Source organism: Moschus berezovskii, chromosome 5, assembly GCF_049115385.1.
Source record: "Moschus berezovskii isolate FMDL1 chromosome 5, NW_MosBer_1.0, whole genome shotgun sequence".
Classification (NCBI taxonomy): Eukaryota; Metazoa; Chordata; class Mammalia; order Artiodactyla; family Moschidae; genus Moschus; species Moschus berezovskii.
Genome location: NC_142464.1, coordinates 94,393,035 through 94,412,922, shown reverse-complemented (window position 1 = coordinate 94,412,922; position 19,888 = coordinate 94,393,035). Strand labels below are relative to the sequence as shown.

The 19,888-nt window shown below is 36.0% G+C and overlaps 1 pseudogene; it reads left to right on the top strand.

Annotated features, from left to right (window-relative positions):
- Positions 1-3,248: 3,248 nt before the first annotated feature.
- On the top strand, positions 3,249-19,830 carry LOC129561646 (UDP-glucuronosyltransferase 2C1-like; annotated as a pseudogene).
- Positions 19,831-19,888: the final 58 nt, after the last annotated feature.

Genomic DNA, 19,888 nt, shown 5'->3' with positions numbered 1-19,888 from the left:
TATGCAGTGTCATACTGTTCTAATTATTATTGCATTGTGACATAATTTGAACAAGAAGTATACTGCAGCTTTGTTCTTCTTTCTCAGGATTGCTTCAGCAATTCAGGGTGTTCTGTGGCCTATACAAATATTCAGATTTTTTTCTATTTGTTTAAACATGCTTTGTAATTAGTAAATTAACTGCATTGAAAAAAGTCACCTTTGGTTAGCACGGACATTTTGACAATATTAATTCTACTCATCTATATATATATATCATTGTAACTTTTAATGTTTTCTTCTATTTATTTCAAAAAAGTCTATAGTTTTCAGAACTTTCACTACCTTGGTAAATTTATTTCTAAGTACTTTATTGCTTTTGTTTTTATTTTGAATAAGGTTGTTTCCTTTCATCGTTTTTAAGATTTTTTTTTTGGTGTATAGAGATGCAACTTATTTTTGTATGGTGATTTTTATCTTAAGAATACTCTGAATCCATTAATTACTTCTAACAGTTTTATGGTGGAGTCTGAATTTCTTATATTCATCTGTAAGGAAGAAAATTTAACTTCTTCCTTTCCATTTTGGATATCTTTTATTTCTTTCTCTTGCCTGATTGTTCTGGCTAGGACATCTATTATTATATTGAGTAGGGCACATGCATTATTCCTGATGGAATTTTAGAGGAAAAACTTCCAGCCTTTCATCATTTTGTATGATGCTAGCTATAGGCTTGTCATGCTCAGTCACTTCAGTTATGTATGACTCTTTGCAACCGCATGGACTATAGCTCCCCAGGTCCCTCTCTCCATGGGGTTTTTCAGGCAAGTATACTGAAGTGGGTTGCTATGCCCTCCTCCAGGGGATCTTCCCAGAAACCCAGGGATCAAAACTGCATCTCTTTTGTTTCCTGCATTGTGATGGAGTCTTTACCATTGAGCTGTAAGGGAAGCCCAGATTGGTCATAGATGGACTTTATTATATTGTTCATGTTGTTTTTATATCCAGTTTGTTAAGCATTTTTATCATGAAGAGTTGTTATGTTTTATAAATTTGTTCACATATATTAAGATGAGCATATTAATTTTTTCATTCTCTTAATGATGAGTACTGCATTATTGATGTATGTATGTTGACCCATCCTTGAAACCCACAGATAAATTCTATTTGATCATGGAGTATGATCCAATTTTTGTGCTGCTGAATTTGATTTGCTAATTTTACATCTACGTTCATCAAAGATCTTGGTTTGTAATTTTGTACTCAAATTTTGTTTGTCTGATAAAATCTTGATCTCTCTTTTATTTCTGAAGGACATATTTTCATGTAAAATTATTGGGGTTATAGTGTTTCTTCTTTCAGAACTTTGAATATATGAACCAACTCTGTCTTGGCCTGGAGTTTCTTCTAAAACAGTCAGTAATATCCCTGTGTATGTATGCTATATAACTTCAGTCATGTCTGAATCTGTATGACCTTATGGACCATAACCCTCTAGACTCCTCTGTCCATGTGATTCTCCAGGAAAGTATACTGGAATGGGTTGTCATGCCCTCCCTCAGGGGATCTTTCTGAGCTAGGGATCAAACCCATGTCTCTTAAGTCTCCTACACTGACAGGAGGGTTCTTTGCCATTAGTGCCACCTGCTGCTGCTGCTGCTGCTGCTAAGTCACTTCAGTCGTGTCCGACTCTGTGTGACCCCATAGACGGAAGCCCACCAGGTTCCCCCGTCCCTGGGATTCTCCAGGCAAGAACTCTGGAGTGGGTTGCCATTTCCTTCTGGGAAGTCTGAATATCCTTATAGGGTTTCCTTTGTATGAAATGAGGTGTTTTATTTCTTCATAGCTCTTTCATAATTTTATCTTTGGATAATTACTGAATTATATTTTCATTATTAGCCAATTATTCTTAAGATGATACTATTATCATCACATACTCTTATTGATTATTCACTTGAAGAAAGTTAACTTTTTAAGCAAAAAATTATAGATGAAGTTATTGCCCTAAATATCACTGAATCCATCATTTCTATACCAGATCATGGCTTCCACCTGTAAAGATCCAAGCAAAAAAAAAAAAAAGGAATTCTACATTATAAGGAATATCTTCAAACAGAAAGTAAAAGGAAATAGAAGCAGATATCCTGGAATGAAGGATAAAATTATCAAGATATCTTTATGACATAACTTTCCACTGTGAGATATCTCTTCAGAACATAATGTGAATCAGACCTAGAATCTGAAATTTAATTCATATTTACAGCAATAGTAAAAATATATATTTATCTCTTTTCATAAAGATGTGATTTAGTGAAAAGAGCACTTTATTTAACATCAAAATATTTATTTGAAAGTGTCTCTGCCTTAACACCTCTTAAAGTAGGCATATTCTTTCCTTATGGCAGTAAGTGATGTTCTCTTTCCTATGTGGAATATCTAGCATAATTATCACTAAGAGAAGTACTAGAGAGATTTATACAATTCTGATCAAATGAACATTTAAATAAAGCCAGAGAAAAAGATCCCAAACATCCAGTCTTAATTAAATATGCATACCTGATGATGAATTTTCTTGACATTATTTAAAAGTTATTATGGGTTTATGTTTAACTTTAAGCCCTTTCTTTTGATAGTCTCTGAAAGAAACTTATAAACTCTTCTGAGTTTTTTTCCCTTATTTATTTTTTATTGACTTTAATCAACATTTTTCCAGTCAATAACAGCTGCACTTCATTTCAGTCTTTATTGCAAAGTACACAATTCAAAGTTCAGCCCAACCTACTATAAACATTGGGAGGGTTAAGGAAGAGATCTTTGAATTGTGAGTTTCACACATTTGGCTTAAGCCCAAATTTAGTTTGAGCAAGAGTTAGTTATAAAGACTGTGAAAGACTTCTGTGTCCTTTTCATGCTGATTCAATGTCTCTTTGACCCTGGAGGGCTTCCTTCCTAGCTCAGTTGATAAAGAATCCGTCTGCAGTGCAGAAGACCCCGGTTCAATTCCTGGGTTAGGAAGATCTGTTGGAGCAGGGAAAGGCTATGCACTCCAGTATTCTTAGGCTTCCTTTGTGGTTCAGCTCATAAAGAATCTGCCTGCAATGCGGGAGACCTGGGTTTGACCCCTGGGTTGGGAAGATCCCCTGGAGAAGGGAAAGGCTACCCACTTTAATATTCTGGCCTAGAGAATTCCATGGACTGTATATTCCATGGGGTCACAAAGAGTCAGACAGGACTGAGTTACTTTCACTTTTCGCTTTGACCCTGGAAGGATGGGGAAAGTACTGGAAGGCCTGAGGATTTTAGTTGCTTGGATTAATTTAAAAGTTATTCTGGAAGAACTCCACCTTCGTGGACAGGAGATAACCTTTCTTGTACCTTCACCAAGCCTTCTGATGAATCATACCAAGATTCCTTTTAATGTAGAGATTATCCTGGTGGCTCAGAGGTTAAAGCGTCTGCCTCCAAAGCAAGAGACCCGGGTTCAATCCCTGGGTCGGGAAGATCCCCTGGAGAAGGAAATGGTAACCCACTCCAGTATTCTTGCCTGGAGAATCCCATGGAAGGAGAAGCCTTGTAGGCTACAGTCCACAGGGTGGCAAAGAGTAGGACATGACTGTGCGACTTCCTTTTCTTCACTTATCCAACAGCCAGTAACTAAACAAACTTTCATGGAAAACAGTTTCTTTTGAATAGCCCAAACTCTCATTGTGGGACTTGAAAAAAATGCAAGTAAACCTGAAAAAACTGATGAATAGATTATTAGCAAAAGTCAAAAGAGTATGTGACAGTGCTATCACAAATAAGGAGTTACCTACCTGGCAGCTAAGTTTGATATCTGTATTGCTGACCCTTTAAATTTTTGTGGGGAGTTGGTAGCTGAGCTTCTCAACATTCCCTTTGTATAAATATTTTTGGGTTTCCTTTGGGAATGTCATTGAGTGATTGTGTGCTGGACTTGCTATGACATTTTCATACATTCCTCTCAGTGCATCAAGACTGAAAGACAACTTTCGTACAGAGAGTGGTGAATTGGGTATTGTATACAATGAGTGACATGACTTATTCATCTTATGTATTTCCACAATGGGATGAGTATTACAGCAAGGTTTTAGGCAAGAGAAATTTACATGTAAGAATGATTCTTATTTCATACGTATAATGTAAATATTTGATTGTATGAAAATTTAGAAAAATTTTTAAGTAAAATCTCACATGATCCTGTTGCTAAGTTGTTTTGAGTGAAGAAAATGCAATGTTTTTCTTTTTCTTTTTGTGTTTGTTTTATATGATTGAGTACTGAACACATATCAGAGAAGGAATATTCTCTCTATTTATGAGTAAAACCTGCTTGATGCTGCTAAATTTAAAAAAAAAAAATCTGGAAAAACCCAAACCTTACGGTGTGCTTACGTTCTATAACCTTGGTTTACTTCTTTCTTGTTTATGTCTCCTTTTTTACAGCCTGCTTTCTTTCTGATTAATCTATTTTTCAGTTTTTTTTTTTTTTGCATCCTATCTAGACTTGGTTGGCTGGTTGTAGGACTTGACGTGTGGTGAGCATGAAAGTAAAAAATAAATATATCTTGTTTTCATCTGTTCTTCTCTTAGAAAAGTGAAAAGAAAATTATGATTTTTCTGTAAAGGACTATGTTTATACACTTTTCATCTAATTGCATTTTTTATTTCTCCTGCTCCTGCTTAGTTGTTCATTCATGTCTGACTCTTTGTGAATCCATGGACTGTAGCCCACGAGGCTCCTCTGTCCACGGGATTCTCCAGGCAAGAATACTGGAGTGGGTTGCCACGCCCTCCTCCAGGGGATCTTACCAACCCAAGGATTGAACCCAGGGCTCCCACATTGTAGGCAGATTCTTTACTGTCTGAACCACCAGGGAAGCCCCTTTTTCTTGTTGGTCATGTTCTATTCATAATTGCATTAGAGGTCCACTAGTGAGCTGTGACCCTGAGCACAATGTTTTCCTCTATTTTAGCACATTTGTTTATCCTTTCGTTTTTCCTTTTGCATAATTGATCTTTTATATATAATTGTGTTAGGGATGATTTTGCCTAAAATATCTTTGAGGAAGCAGTTCCCCGCTAATATTCAGTTTGATGTTTTAAAGGTATGTTTAACATAAAACATTGCATTAGTTTCAGGTGTCAGTGAAAAATTAATCAATAGCCAGTATACAAAATGGATTTAAAATCTTAATCAAGTCAAATTTAGGATTATAACCCAGAAGATAGTCTTTCAGAAAACACTGAGGAAATTTCTGCCCATTAGAAGTAAAAAACACAGTTGTATAGGTTTATGATATAAAGGGTTATACACCAGAGTGATATTGACAGTTCACATAGGCCAACAAGGCAAGTGGTGTATCACTGTGACCCTTTACAGGATTAAGGAAGGAGTATTATCTCCTGTGGCGTTACCTTTCTTGCAGCAGGAGGAAGTTTTTTGTTTTGTTTTTTGGTGAGTAGGCATTTCTGTATCTTCTAAGAGGATCTAGTTAAGGTATAATGCAGATAAACTGAAGGAGGGGATGAAGTAGTATCACAAATGACAGAGGAAATTTTGTATTAAATTTTTCTTGTCCTGCCTTAAAATCATTTTCCTTTATCACAGATATATGACATAATGATTTTGTATGTGTGCTATTGTGAAATGAAGGCTTCCCAGCTGTCTCAGTGATAAAGAATTAGCCTGCGATGCAAAAGACATGGGTTCAGTCCCTGGGTTGGGAAAGTCCCTTGGAGAAAGCACTGACAACCCACCTCAGTATTCTTGCCTGGGAAATCCCATGGACAGAGGAGACTGACAGGCTACAGTCCAAGGGGTCACAAAAGAGTTGGACACAACTTAGCAGCTAAACAACAACACTCACTTCAATATTCTTGCCTGGAGAATCACATGGACAGAGGAACCTGGCAGGCTACAGTCCATGGGTCGTAGAGAGTTGGACGTGACTGAAGTGGCTTAGAATGCAAACAACAACATTGTGAAATGAACACCACAAGAATACTCATCATTGCACAAAGTTAAAATCAACACATTTTTTGCCAATGAAAAGTAAGTTTATTCCTGTAGCATAAAAATCTTGTAAAGCATTTTCTGCATCCTGCTGTTTGTGGAAGAATTTTTCCTGCCAAAAGTTGTAGAGATGCTTGAAGAAGTGGTAGTCAGTTGGCAAAAGGTCAGATGAATATGGCAAATGAGGCAAAACCTTGTAGCCAATTGGTTCAACTTTTAAAGCATTGGTTGTGCAACAAAGGTCCATCTAGTCAAGGCTATGGTTTTTCCCATGGTCATGTATGGATGTGAGAGTTGGACTGTGAAGAAAGCTGATCGCTGAAGAATTGATGCTTTTGAACTGTGGTGTTGGAGAAGACTCTTGAGAGTCCCTTGGACTGCGAGGAGATCCAACCAGTCCATTCTAGAGAAGATCAATCCTGGGTGTTCATTGGAGGGACTGCAATACTTTGGCCACCTCATGCGACAAGTTGACTCACTGGAAAAGATTCTGATGCTGGGAAAGGTTGGGGGCGGGAGGAGAAGGGGACGACAGAGAATGAGATGGCTGGATGGCATCACCGACTCTGTGGACATGAGTTTGAGTGAACTCCAGGAGTTGGTGATGGACAGGGAGGCCTGGCGTGCTGTGATTCATGGGGTCGCAAAGAGTTGGAAACTACTGAGCGACTGAACTGAACTGAACTTAACTGAACTATGCAACATGTGGTTAGGCATTGTTGTGAAGAAAAATTGGACTCTTTCTGTTGACCAATACTGGCTGCAAGTGTTGCAGTTTTCAGTGCATCTCATTGATTTTCTGAGCATACTTCTCAGATATAATGGTTTCACCAGGATTCAGAAGGCTGTAGATGGGCAGCAGACCACCAAACAGTGACAAGGACTCATTTTTGGTGCAAGTCTGGCTTTGGAAACTTCCTTGGAGCTTCTTCTCAGTCCAGCCACTGAGCTGATCATTGCATAAAATTCACTTTTTGTTGCATGTCACAATTTAATAAAGAAATGGTTCTTTTTTGCTGCATAGAATAAAAGAAGATGACATTTTAAAATGATGATTTTTTTTGACTTGCAGTCAGCTCATGAGGCACCCACTTATTGAGCTTTTTAACCTTTCCAATGTGCTTCAAATGCAGAACAACTGTGGAATGGTCGACTCGGAGTTCTTAGGCAACTTCTCGTGTCGTTGTAAGATGATCAGCTTCATGGTCCTGTCTGTTGGTCATTATCAACTTCCGAAGGTCAGTTACTGTGGTGCTCATCTTCAAGGCTCTAGCCTCCTTTGCAAAACTTCTTGAACCTCCTCTACACTCTATGTTCATTAGTAGTTCCTGGGCCAAATGCATTGTTGATGTTGTGAGTTGTCTCCACTGCTTTATGAGCTATTTTGAATTCAAATAAGAAAATCACTAGAATTTGCTTTTTGTCTAACATTATTTCCATAGTCTAAAACAGACATAAATAGCAAGTAATAATTCATTAGCACACAAATAAAGCAGGAAATACATATTAAAATGATGTATGTCATAACCACATTTATTTAAGAATGTATTCCAATAGCAAATGTCAAAGTTCAACAATGAAAGACTGAAATTATCTTTCCACCAACCTAATATCTCACTGTGGTTTTAATTTGCATTTCCCTGATTAGCAATGGTGAGCATATTTTTATGTACTTGTTAGCCATTTGAATATCTTCTTTGGAAAAAAAAATCTATATTCAGATCCTTTGTTAATTTTATAAAATTGACTTTTTGTACTGAATTGTATTTGGGGTCCTGAGACATTTTGGATCATAACTCTGAATCAGATATATGGTTTACAAGTATTATCTCTCATCTATGAGTTGCCTTCTCATTGTGCTGATCATTTCTTTTTCTATGTATGGTCTTTTTCATTTGAATTAGTCCCACTTGTTTATTTTTAATTTTGTTGCTTATGCTTATGGTGTTAATTAAAAAAAAATCATTTCCAGGATCCGTATTAAGAAAATTTCTACCATGTTTTGTTCTAGGAAATTTATGGTTTCAGGTCATACATTAAAGTCTTTAATCCATTCCAAGTTAATTTTTGTAGTGGAATAAGATTAGGGTCTATTTTTATTCTTATGCATGAGAATATTCATTCCTTCAGGAAGAATTTTTTAAAAGACTATCTTTTTCCATTGAGTATTTTTGGCTCCATTGTGATATATTAGTTCACTATATATACATGAGTTCATTTTTGGGATTCTGATTGTGTTCTGTTGGTTCATGTGTCTGTTTTTATAACTGTACAGTATGACCTTGATTAGTATAGTTTTATACTATTACTTCAAATCAGAAAGTGTGATGCCTGTGGGTTACTCTTTTTTTTGTCAGGATAGCTTTGTCTATTGGGGTCTTTTTCAATATCATATGAATTTCAACATTGTTTTATTTATTGCTATTTTTGACAAAACTATCTCTAATAATATATCATTACTTAAAAAAAAAGCTCATTTCTCAAAAATTAAAATTTTCCTTGATAGTTGCAATGTCTTGTTTTATAGTCATTTCTCTTTTCCATTTTTTGAGTATCTGTTCCAAATTTCCTGTAAAGAATTATTTCTTCAGTGACCCACAAACAACATGAAAGCTTTTAATGAAGTATGCTGCCAAGAAATATGAAATAATTTCAAAAGGCATATGACCTAATCAAGGTTGACTTGTTGCATTGAGATATTTTCCTGACATTTTGTGACAGAAATAGGCGCTGTTTCTCTAGTCTTTGCCCTAAAAAATATGGGGAAAAACTGCTGCATACATTGCTCACTCATGTTTAGAGTCCAAGATACAAGAGGCAAAAGTGAAAACAGGTAACTTAAAATCTCATCCTAGTGACATTTTCTGAGTCATGAACTAACCAGTGACTGATCTATAGCTGGATCTAAGTTGTTTACTTCTGGCTCCAGCAGTTTGGTACTCAGTTTTGGAACCTCTTTTATAGTGAAGCATTAATGATGAGATAAGATTCTGATTCTCTCCTAGCTCTTTCTCTCTATTCTCCCCTAAAATAGTCTTTGAGGAATATATCATTAATGTGAGAAAGAAGAACAAAGTCTTGTAAAATAGAAGAAAAACATTTATTTTACTCTTATAAATTTAAAAATGCTATTAGATATAGATTGTCACTCAGGATCACTTTAGAATCTTCATTATATAATGTATGCCAAGTATATCTTTTCTAAAGATATAAATTATAATTTATATAATTATTAAAATATGTACCAATATGTTCTAATAATTGAGGAAGAAACAAGTAAGATGACATCTGGTTCAAAAAATATTTTCACGAACTATAAGCATCTTGGAAAAAAAAAGAGTGTAAAAACAATATTTTTAGGGTCTACACAAAAATCAGTTCAGTTCAGTCGCTCAGTCATGTCCGACTCTTTGCGACCCCATGAATCACAGCACTCCAGGCCTCCCTGTCCATCACCAACTCCCGGAGTTCACTCAAACTCATGTCCATCAAGTCGGTGATGCCATCCAGCTATCTCATTCTCTGTCATCCCCGTCTCCTCCCACCCCCAATCCCTCCTAGCATCAGAGAGTCAATGTCTAATAGGGCAAGAAATCAGAATTTAAGGGATGATTTTTTTTTTTCTACCAGACAGAAATATGCAAGTTAACATTTAACTTCACAGTGTCTAAACACAAAAATCTGCATGAAATCAATAATAAATACAAAATAAAACATAGGTGCACTTTTCCATAGATGTAAAATATCTTTCAATCATTCATTCTTCAACAAATGCCCAAGCATAGTATCAAAAGTGGATACTTTTGGAAATGGGGGAAATGTATTTCCTAATTTGAAATATTTTCTCATCGTTTCTTTATCCAGATCAATTATCAATAGTTTTTAGTTTTCTTACTGTATTGTCTTCATTTCAATAAGATACTTGAAGCACAGTGGATTACTAAGGAGTAGATATTTAACAAACAAAAAAAAAATGTATCTTGTTATGAAATAAAGCAAATCAGTGACATGATCCCACAATTCTACTCCTAGGTCTATAACCAAGAAAAATGAACCCATTTTCCCACACAAAACACATACATGAACGCTCATAGCTGCCTTATTCTTAGTAGCCAAATAAGAAAACAACCCAAATCTTTATCAACTGACGAGTGGATGAAAAAAAATTCACAATATCCTTGCAAAAATAGCATTCAGGAACAAAAAGTAATGAAATATTGATCTATCTGGCCACACTATGAACCTTCAAAGTGTTATGCCAAGTGAAAGTGGCACAAAATATCACATAGTGTATGCTTTCGTTTATATTAAGTGAAACAAGTTTTTTCTGAAATAGGAAAAGAGAGAGAGAAAATAGAATAGTGGTTTTCAGGGGCTGGGAAGAGGAAGGAATGGAGAATGGCCATTAACAGATACAGGATTTCTTTGGGGAGTAATGAAATTTTCTAAAATGTAATGCTTGTGGTGGTTTTACAGTATTATAAATATACAAAAGCTATATAGCTGTTTAGATAAAAGGAATAATTGCATGGTATTTAAATTATATCCTAATAAAACTGTTATGGGCTTAAGGGCATGGGAGTAAAACATTTCACAAAGAGAATAAATTATACCCTTGGCTGACACCAGTAAGTCCAAAACGCGGTATATAGAGTCTGAAATTGGATTTTGAATTTTGACATTACCAGAATCAAACACTAAACTACAGAGTTTTGCTTGTGATCTCTTATGAATATAGAGTTTCTTGACAGATCAAAATCCTCACATTTTCTAATTAAAATTTTAGCACACTTGGAACACCAAAGAAAATATTCAAAAAGACTTATGGTGAGAAACCAGAGAGTCACAGTTTCCTCCTCTCAGTGACACAGAATGCATATTTCAAAAGGACACCAACTCTGAGTAAGGTTCCTTACACCACAGTAGTTATACAGAATTCAGAAATGAAGCTCAGGCTCCAAACTAAGCAAAGTGATTTAATTCAGAGTCACTTACTTGAATTCCTATTCTGTTAATATTCACTTGCTTTCCACTTTGTTTGGAACTCTTTTGTACTATTTGTCAGCAAATATGTCAAAAGAGCAAATATTAATCACCAGATTATGATGCAATGCTCTATTTTCACAAAAGGGGACAAAGCCTTAGCAAACAGAAACTTTCATTTTGTATAAAATGAAAGAATCACTTTAAAATTTTTATTGTAAGATTTCCTTTCTGGCTAGGATGTAATTAGTTGTGGCAGCACACTCCCAAACACCAGGAAAGAAAAAAAAAGAGTCAATTACAAAAGTCATTATTAAAGCTATCAGAGGCTTTTGGAGTGATGAGGATGAGATAAACTGGAATTCCAGAAGAGAAGGAGACTACCAGAGTGGGCTGAGGATCACTGGCTGAGTTTCTTGTTCATTGCTAGAAGCACGTGCTGATTCTGAGCATGGAGCGGGGCTTGGATTTAGCTCAAACAGAGAGAAAGCAGTAGGCTTTTGGTTTGTTCCATGAGCAAATCAGTGTTTGTTTTTTCATAATCTCAGTGTTGTGTACTCTTGGTGGGGAAAGAACTATTGATTTTCATGGGTTGCCCAAAACTAATATTGGTTCTTTAAAGACTTTACTCAGAAAATGTGATGCCAATACATGTACCACTTAACACATCAGATTGTTTTCCCTCTATCATCTTTCATTTTTGCTCAGGAAAACCTACCACATTATGTGAGATTATGGGAAAAGCTGAAATGTGGATGATTTGAACAGAATTTTGAATTATCGTACCCTTACTTTCACAACATTGAATTTGTTGGAGGACTGCAATACAAGTCTGCAAAGCCCCTGCCTAAGGTAATTAAACATGCTTCTTTTTAATTCTCTGAGTATTTACCTCCTGGAATGATTTCCAGTTTATTATTTTAGTATTTGACACTCAAACTGAAAACCTGGGCACAGGAATTAATGGGAAGTATCTATCTTAGATAGTTATGCTACCAGAAGTATTTACCATATTATTGTGGTAATCATTCATGATGCTCAACAAAGATGCCAGATATTTGACAACAATAATGCCCCTAGTCCTTGAGTTTAGTACAATTGTCCAAAACTCTCTGACCAATGAAAATGAGCTGAAGTGGCATGTATCACTTCCAGGTCCAACACATGATTGTTAGGTTCAGATACTCCAGGGGCTTCCCCGGTGGCTCAGGGGTAAAGAATCGGCCAACAACGCAGGAGCTACAGGAGACTTGGGTTCTATTCCTGGGTCGGGAAGATCTTCTGGAGGAGGGCATGGCAACCCACTCCAGTACTCTTGCCTGGAGAATCCCATGGCAGGCTACAGTCCATACGGTCGCAAAGAATCGGACACGACTGAAGCGACTTAGCTTGCCAGATACTCCAGAGTTTTTTCCTTTGTGATGTCAACAGGATGTGTCCCAACGTAGCTACTCTGTCGACCTGTTGTTGTTCAGTTGCTAAGTCCTGTCAATCTCTTTGCAACCCTGTGGAATGTACCATGCCAAGCTCCTCAAACTATTTTCCAGGGTTTGCTCGAATTGTTGTCCATTGAGTTGATGATGTTATTTACCAACTCATCATCTTCCAGCCCCTGCTCCTTCAGTCTTTCCAAGCATCAAACTCTTTTCCAGTGAATCAGCTCTTTCCATCAGGTGGCCGAAGTATTGGAGCTTCAGCTTCAGCATCACTCCTGTCAATGAACTTTCAGGATTAATTTCCTTTAGGATTGACTGGTTTGATGTCCTTGCAGTCCAAGAGACTCTCAAGTCTTCTCCAACATGACAGTCCAAAAGCATCAGTGCTTCAGTGCTCATTCTTATTTGAGGTTCCCTCATAGCTCAGTTGGTAAAGAATCTGCCTGCAATTCAGGAGACCTGGGTTTGATTACTGGGTCAAGAAGTCTCATGGAGAAGGAAATGGCAACCCACTCCAGTATTCTTACCTGGAGAATCCCATGGACAGAGAAGCCTGGCAGGCTACAGTCCATGGGATCGCAAGAATTGGACACGACTTAGCAACTGAACTATCCTTCTTTATGGTCCAACTCTTATATCCATATATATATATAGTGGAAAAACCATAGCTTTGAGTATAAGGACCTTTGCCAGCAAAGTGATGTCTTTGGTTTTTAATACTCTGTCTAGGTTTAGCATAGTTTTCCTTCAAGTGAGCACACATCTTTTAATTTCTTGGCTGCATTCACTATCCTCAGCTTTCTCGTCTGCAAATATTTACATATCTCTGAAGATTATAATATATCTAAGTTAAATGATACAACTAAAGAGCTCAGCAATGGCAAAAGATACATGTAGTCAATAATTTGTTAGCACAAACACATATGTACACATAGACACACCTCTAAAGAGCTGAGAAGGAACCTTCAATTTAAATTATTATAATTTCCCTAAAAACCAATGATTTCAGGTCATATTTTAAATTCCTAAATGGTTATTCTAATAATTCAGACACATTGTGAACAGCGTGTGACTCATCTTATTCTTATAACTTATAAACTTTCATACTTCATAGACTGGTTTCTTTACAGGAGTTAGAAGAGTTTGTGCAAAACTCTGGAAAAGATGGAGTCATGGTGTTTACTCTGGGGTCAGTGGTCCAAAACCTCACAGAAGAAAGTCTAATATGATTGCATCAACCCTTGCCCAGATTCCACAAAAGGTCAGATAATCTTATCTTCTGAGGGGCAGTTATTTTAATATCCATGAAGATCTGCTTAAAACTGAGATTAAAATGTTGGAAAAGTTATTGGCATTGTCCCTAGTGGCTCAGATGGTAAAGAATCTGCCTGCAAAGTGGGATACCTGGATTCAATCCCAGGAGGAGGGCATGACAACCTACTCAGGTATTCTTGCCTGGAGAATTCCCATGGACAGAGGAGCCTGATGGGCTACAGTCCGTAGGGTCACAAAGAGTCAGACACCACTGAAAGATTCAGCACATACATACAATGTCAATTTAATTAAACTGTAAAGAAAAAGTATTAAATGTTAAAACAGGATATTTAATTGGTATCCGACTTTAAACCTGGCATTACGAATAAGAAGCATATTGCAGAGGTTTCTTTAAATAATGAATGAAAGCTTATCATTCACTACTGTTAATCAGTAAGCTTTGTGCTGAGGTTTTAAGGTTTCTGTGTAATCTAATGTTGTTTTGTTGTTCTTATTTGTTTTTTCAAACGTGAGACCTATACACAAGTTACAGCTGCCATGATGGATAATTAAGGAATAAATATTTAAAAATATAATCTTAGTTCACAGAATACCTTGGCACTGTATTTACTTTTAATTAATGAATTTGGACCAGACCCTGGTTGAACCTGAAACTGAAAATTTAGACTCCTAGAATACACCTAAATAGCTCTTCTTGTATATAAACAATTGAAAACTTTAATACACAGTAAAGAGTTCTGCAGTTCACTCTACGATGTTCTGACAAATTAAAAGTCTTATTGATACCACTTTATGTTATAACTAAGTGATGTTCTTAAACAACTGGGGACATGTTTTCCCCTACCCTTACTTAAAATAGAGAATTACATGTAATTTTAAGCTATGAATGCTCACAATAATTATTCTATTCATAACCAATTTAACTGAATTCAGTTAAAACAATTCAGTACCACCAAACCAGGTGTACAAGAAATGTTAATGGGACTTCTCTAAGTGAGAAAGAAAAGACCACAGCTAGAATCATGAAAATTACAAAGCAAACATCTCATGGTGAAGAGAAATATACCATAGTGTTAGTGAATCAGCCAGCATAAAGCTAGAAGGAAGGTTAAAAAACAAAAGTAGTACAATCATGTATACTTCAACAAATAGTTAAGGGATACACAAAGCAGTAAGATTTTAAAATGCAATTTCAAAAACACTAAGTGTGATAGGGAGTAAAAATGCAAGGTTCTTAAAATGCACTTGAACTTAAAAGACCAACAACTTGAAATAATCATATCTTTTGCATATATATGTATATTTTTGCCAAGCAGAGTGAGGGGAGTATACACAGTAACTATGTAATATTGTTATATATTGTAACTAGGTTTATTGTTGTGATCATTTTGAAATATACAGAGATACCAAATCACTATGTTGTCTGCCAGAAACTAACATACTGCTGTAAAAGAAAGTGAAAGGCACTCAGTCATGTTCAACTTTAGGCCAGAATACTGGAATGGGTAGCCTTTCCCTACTCCAGGGGATCTTCTCAACCCAAGAATCGAAACCAGGTCTCTTGCATTGCAGGCAAATTCTTTACCAGCTGAGCCACAAGTGAAGCCCAAGAATAATGGAGTGGGCAGCCTATCCCTTCTTAGGGGATCTTCCAATATTCCAGACCCAGGAATCGAACCGGGGTCTCCTGCATTGCAGGTGGATTCTTTACCAACTGAGCGATCATACTTCAAAACAAGAAAGAATTAAACAAACTCAAAGAAAAATAGATCAGATTTTTTGCCCTCAGAGGCAGAAGATTGGGGAAGGGTCAACTGGAAGAAGGTGGCTAAAAGGTTCAAACTTCCAAAACCAAATAAATATCAAAGATACAATATACATCATAAATTTAATGAACACTGTTGTATGTTAAACACAGAAATTGTTAGGAGAGTGAGTTCTCATCTCAAGGGAAAAAAAATTATTTCTTCAAATTTGTGTCTATATAACATGACAGATGGGGCTTCCTAGGTAGCTCAGCTAGTAAAGAATTTGCCTGCAATGTGGGAGACATAAGAGATGTGGATTCAATCCCTGGGTCAGAAAGATCCTCTGGAGAAAGGAATGACAACCCATTCCAGTATTCTTGCCTGGAGAATCCCATGGACAGAGGAACATGGTGGGCTATAGTTCATAGGGTCACAAAAGGTTGGACACGACTCCGCGACTTAGCATGCATGTATGTCTGCTATATATTAATACAACTAGAAGAGAAAAAAGGATATTATAAAAACTGTGCAATAAAATTAGACAAGCTAGAGGTTATGGATAAATACCTTGAAAAACTCACCCTACTTAAGTTTTTGCTTATTTATAACAATTTATTTGTATAGCAACTATTGAATTGCTTTGATCATTCATCTACATAATAGTATTAGATCCCAGTATTATATTTATTATTACTATATGTGTTTTTTCTATATTGGTAGAAATCAAGCAAAATGGTTGCATAATAATTATGTAATTACATGTCTACCAACCCAAAAATCCTCAAATTAATTAACTTTTGAAAAATTTGTCCAAATTTAAAGGTTTCTTTTAATTTACAGTTATTACAAAATATTGGCTATATTCCCTGGGTTGAACAATAGATCTTTGAGTCTGTCTTTTACACAACAGTTTGTGCCTCCCACTTCCCCCTACTCATATATCACTCCTACCCCCTATCTTGCTGACAATCATTAGTTCTCTGTATCTGTGAGTCTGAGTAAAAAAATCATTTATTTCAACAGATTTATGTCAAATTAAGAGATTGACTAAATAAGCAAAAGTCTCCCAAAAAGGAAAAATCCTAGAGAGATAATGTAACTGATAAGTTTGATTAAACTATTAAAAAATTAAATAATCAAAGCCTTTTCAAATCTTCAAAAAAATTTAAGAGAAACATTTACTAAATAATTCCATGAGATCAGATTCACCCTGATACAAAAGCCAGAAAAAGGTACAGATCTCCCGCCTGTACAGATTGCCTTTTTATTCTTTATCTCCTAAATGAGAATTAATCTGATGATGACAGCCTAATGATTAAGATTTTTTCAAGCACTTGAAAATATGTCTATAAGGTCAATAGTTTAAAAACATTCATTGCTTAGCTAGGGCCTCAGTTTGCTTGTGTATTACCTGGAGTTATTGAACCAAATTAATTCTAGGTTAACTGCTTTCCTCTGATAGGATGTGAAAAATCTAAAAATCTTCGAATAATGTAAAGACATTTATCTTAATAGGTTCTGTGGAGATACACAGGAAAGAAACCAGAAATATTAGGAGCCAATTCCCAGCTATATGAATGGATTCTACAGAATGATCTTCCAAACAAATTTGCATTCAAAATAAGCAAAAAATAATTTTTTAAAATCATCTTCACATTTCTTCTAGAGAAAAAAATATTTATGACACTTGCTAAAGACTGTAAGGCACACTTTATTCAAGACCATCATGATAAATGTAGTTACTACTACAGTAAGTCGGAGATTGGATTCAACTGAATACAAAAAGGAAAAGTGGTCAAAGTACAGAGTGGAGAGTCACCGGATAGAAAATTACTAAGAGGAAACATCAGAGATATGGGTTATTCAGTTGCTCAGTCATGTCTGACTCTTTGTGACCACATGGACTGCAGCATGCCAGGCTTCCTCGACCATGATGTCTTTCACCATCTCTTGGAGTTTGCTCAAAGTTTACTCCCTTCTCTGGTGGCTCATATGGTAAAGAATCTGCTTGTAATGTAGGAGACCTGGGTTCAATCCTTGGGTTGGGAAGATCTGCTGGAGAAGGGAATGGCAACCCACTCCAGCATTCTTGTCTGAAAAATTCCATGGACAGAGGAGCCTGATGGGGCTACAGTCCAAGGGGTTGCTAACAGTTGTACTGATTGACTGACTGGCGCAGAGAAGGGGACTCTGGCAAAAACCAACCTGATCCGATCCATGCTTAATGGAGGCCAGGGTGATCAGGCATCGCATGGAGGATGGTGAAGGATGAATCAAAACGAAAAAGGTGATCAGATATCAAAGTTGGAGGAGTCTAGCTAAACTGACTCAGTAGGATGTTTGCCAAATTTGAGTAATGCAGGGATTAACAATCAAGCTTCCAAATCAGGACCTGGTTGAGGAGAGAGTTCAGAAGAGCCTGACTAGACTTTGGTCAAGGACAGAATCTTTATCAAGCTTTAACATAAATATGAAATTTATAATTTTCCCATTTATGATGCAAATTCTCCCACTTCAGCATCAGGGTAAAGGAAACTACATTTTAATCAGGCTCTCATTAACTTTTATACAGAATACTGCAGCACTCTTCTGACTCTCTGTATCCATTCTCTCCCACCTCTCTGCACTCTCCCCACAGTAAGTATCTGGAAAAAAAAAGAAAATCTGACACACCATTTTATCATCTATCATATTATACATGTTTCCAGATTCCTATGGGCTTCCCTGGTGGCTCAGTTGGTAAAGGATCCACTTACAATGTGGGAGACTGGGTTCAATCCCTGGGTGGGGAAGATTTCCTGAAGGAGGGCATGGCTACCCACTCCAGTATTCTGGCCTGGTGAATTCCATGGATTGTATAGTCCATGGGGTCACAGAGTCAGACATGACCGAGTGATCAGATTGCTATAAATTCAAATACAAAATCCTGTTTTCTTAAACATATATTTCATGAACTTGAACTAGTTGCTCTTTCTAGCCTGTGATACCAAAATTCTCTAACTGAAACCCTGCATATCTCACCTTCAATTTCCCATCCACACAAGCATTTGTTTACTTAAATTCCTCCATTCCTGTTTATTAAAGTATCCTCACCCCAACAACCTGTCCAGAGGCAAGTACTCTTCACATTTAACTCTACACAAAACTTTCAGAGCTTTGTGGAATTACTTAACTTCTGGAATTACTAATTGATGCTTAGCTAATCAATTACTGCCTTCTTTGGCACTTATAGGAATTTATATATGGCCTCAGGGCACAGAGTTATTAGAAGATGTTACCTAATTGAATTAATGATTTATATGGGTGCCATGATTTTCTGTTTGTGTAACTATTACCATTTAAACATTATATATATATAATATATATTATATATATATATATTTCTTTTTAGTCCATCCCTAAACCAGAGCTTTTATTACTCACTGTGGAACCAATGGGATCTATGAAGCTGTTTACCATGGGTCCCTATGGTGGGAATTCCCTTGTTGGGTGATCAGCTTGATAATGTTGCTTGAGTAAAAGCCAAAGGGGCAGCTGTTGAATTAGACTTGCATAGAATGATGAGTTCTGATCTGCTTAATGCTTTGAATGAATTTATTAACAAACTTATGTGAGTATAGGATGTATGCTTTTCTGAGAAGCATCAGTATTTTAAAAGGAGTAATTCATTTTATTCAATTAAATTTAGTACTTTTACATAATCTCCAGGAAATAGTTAAAATCAAATGGAATTGTCTTGCACGTCTCAACTTCTATGAAAGCATTTAGATTCACTACTGCTACTGGATATTAGATTCCAACCTCAAAGAAATTTATTTAAAGAAACTAAGCTATTTTTAAAGAGACATTTTTTCATTGTTAATATTTATTTTTTAAAAGATATTATCACTGTAAAGAATTTAGGTAATATGACAAAAATATAGAAAAATAAAAATGAAAAAAAAGTCACAACTCACCTCATGTAGTTATAACCAATTACCAGTATAAAAATATTAATTTAGATGTTTTTGTGTTAATTTATAAATAGAAAAGAAAAAGAAAATAATTATAAAAATGGGATAATGCTACTTAATAATTATTTAAATATTCTATATTGACACATTTAAATTAAAGAAAGAGAAAGTTCATGAAGTAAAATGGAGAGATACAAATGGAGACATAGAATAACCCAGCCTCACTATTCCCTAAGGTCAACAATTAGTTACTACCCATGAACAAAAACATGTTTGAGAGATCCAAAGTCCACTTTTGATATTTCAGCGACACTGTGAGAGAAAAAAAACCAAATGAACAATCTGAGAATAGTCACACAGTTCAGAATGAAGATGACAGCTTGTTCATGGCTGCATCATCATATTCTCAAGCCAGCATTGCTTAGCTCCAAAAGAGAACTTCACAGCTAGAAAGAGTTCCTCTAGGAACCTAGCTTGGAAGAA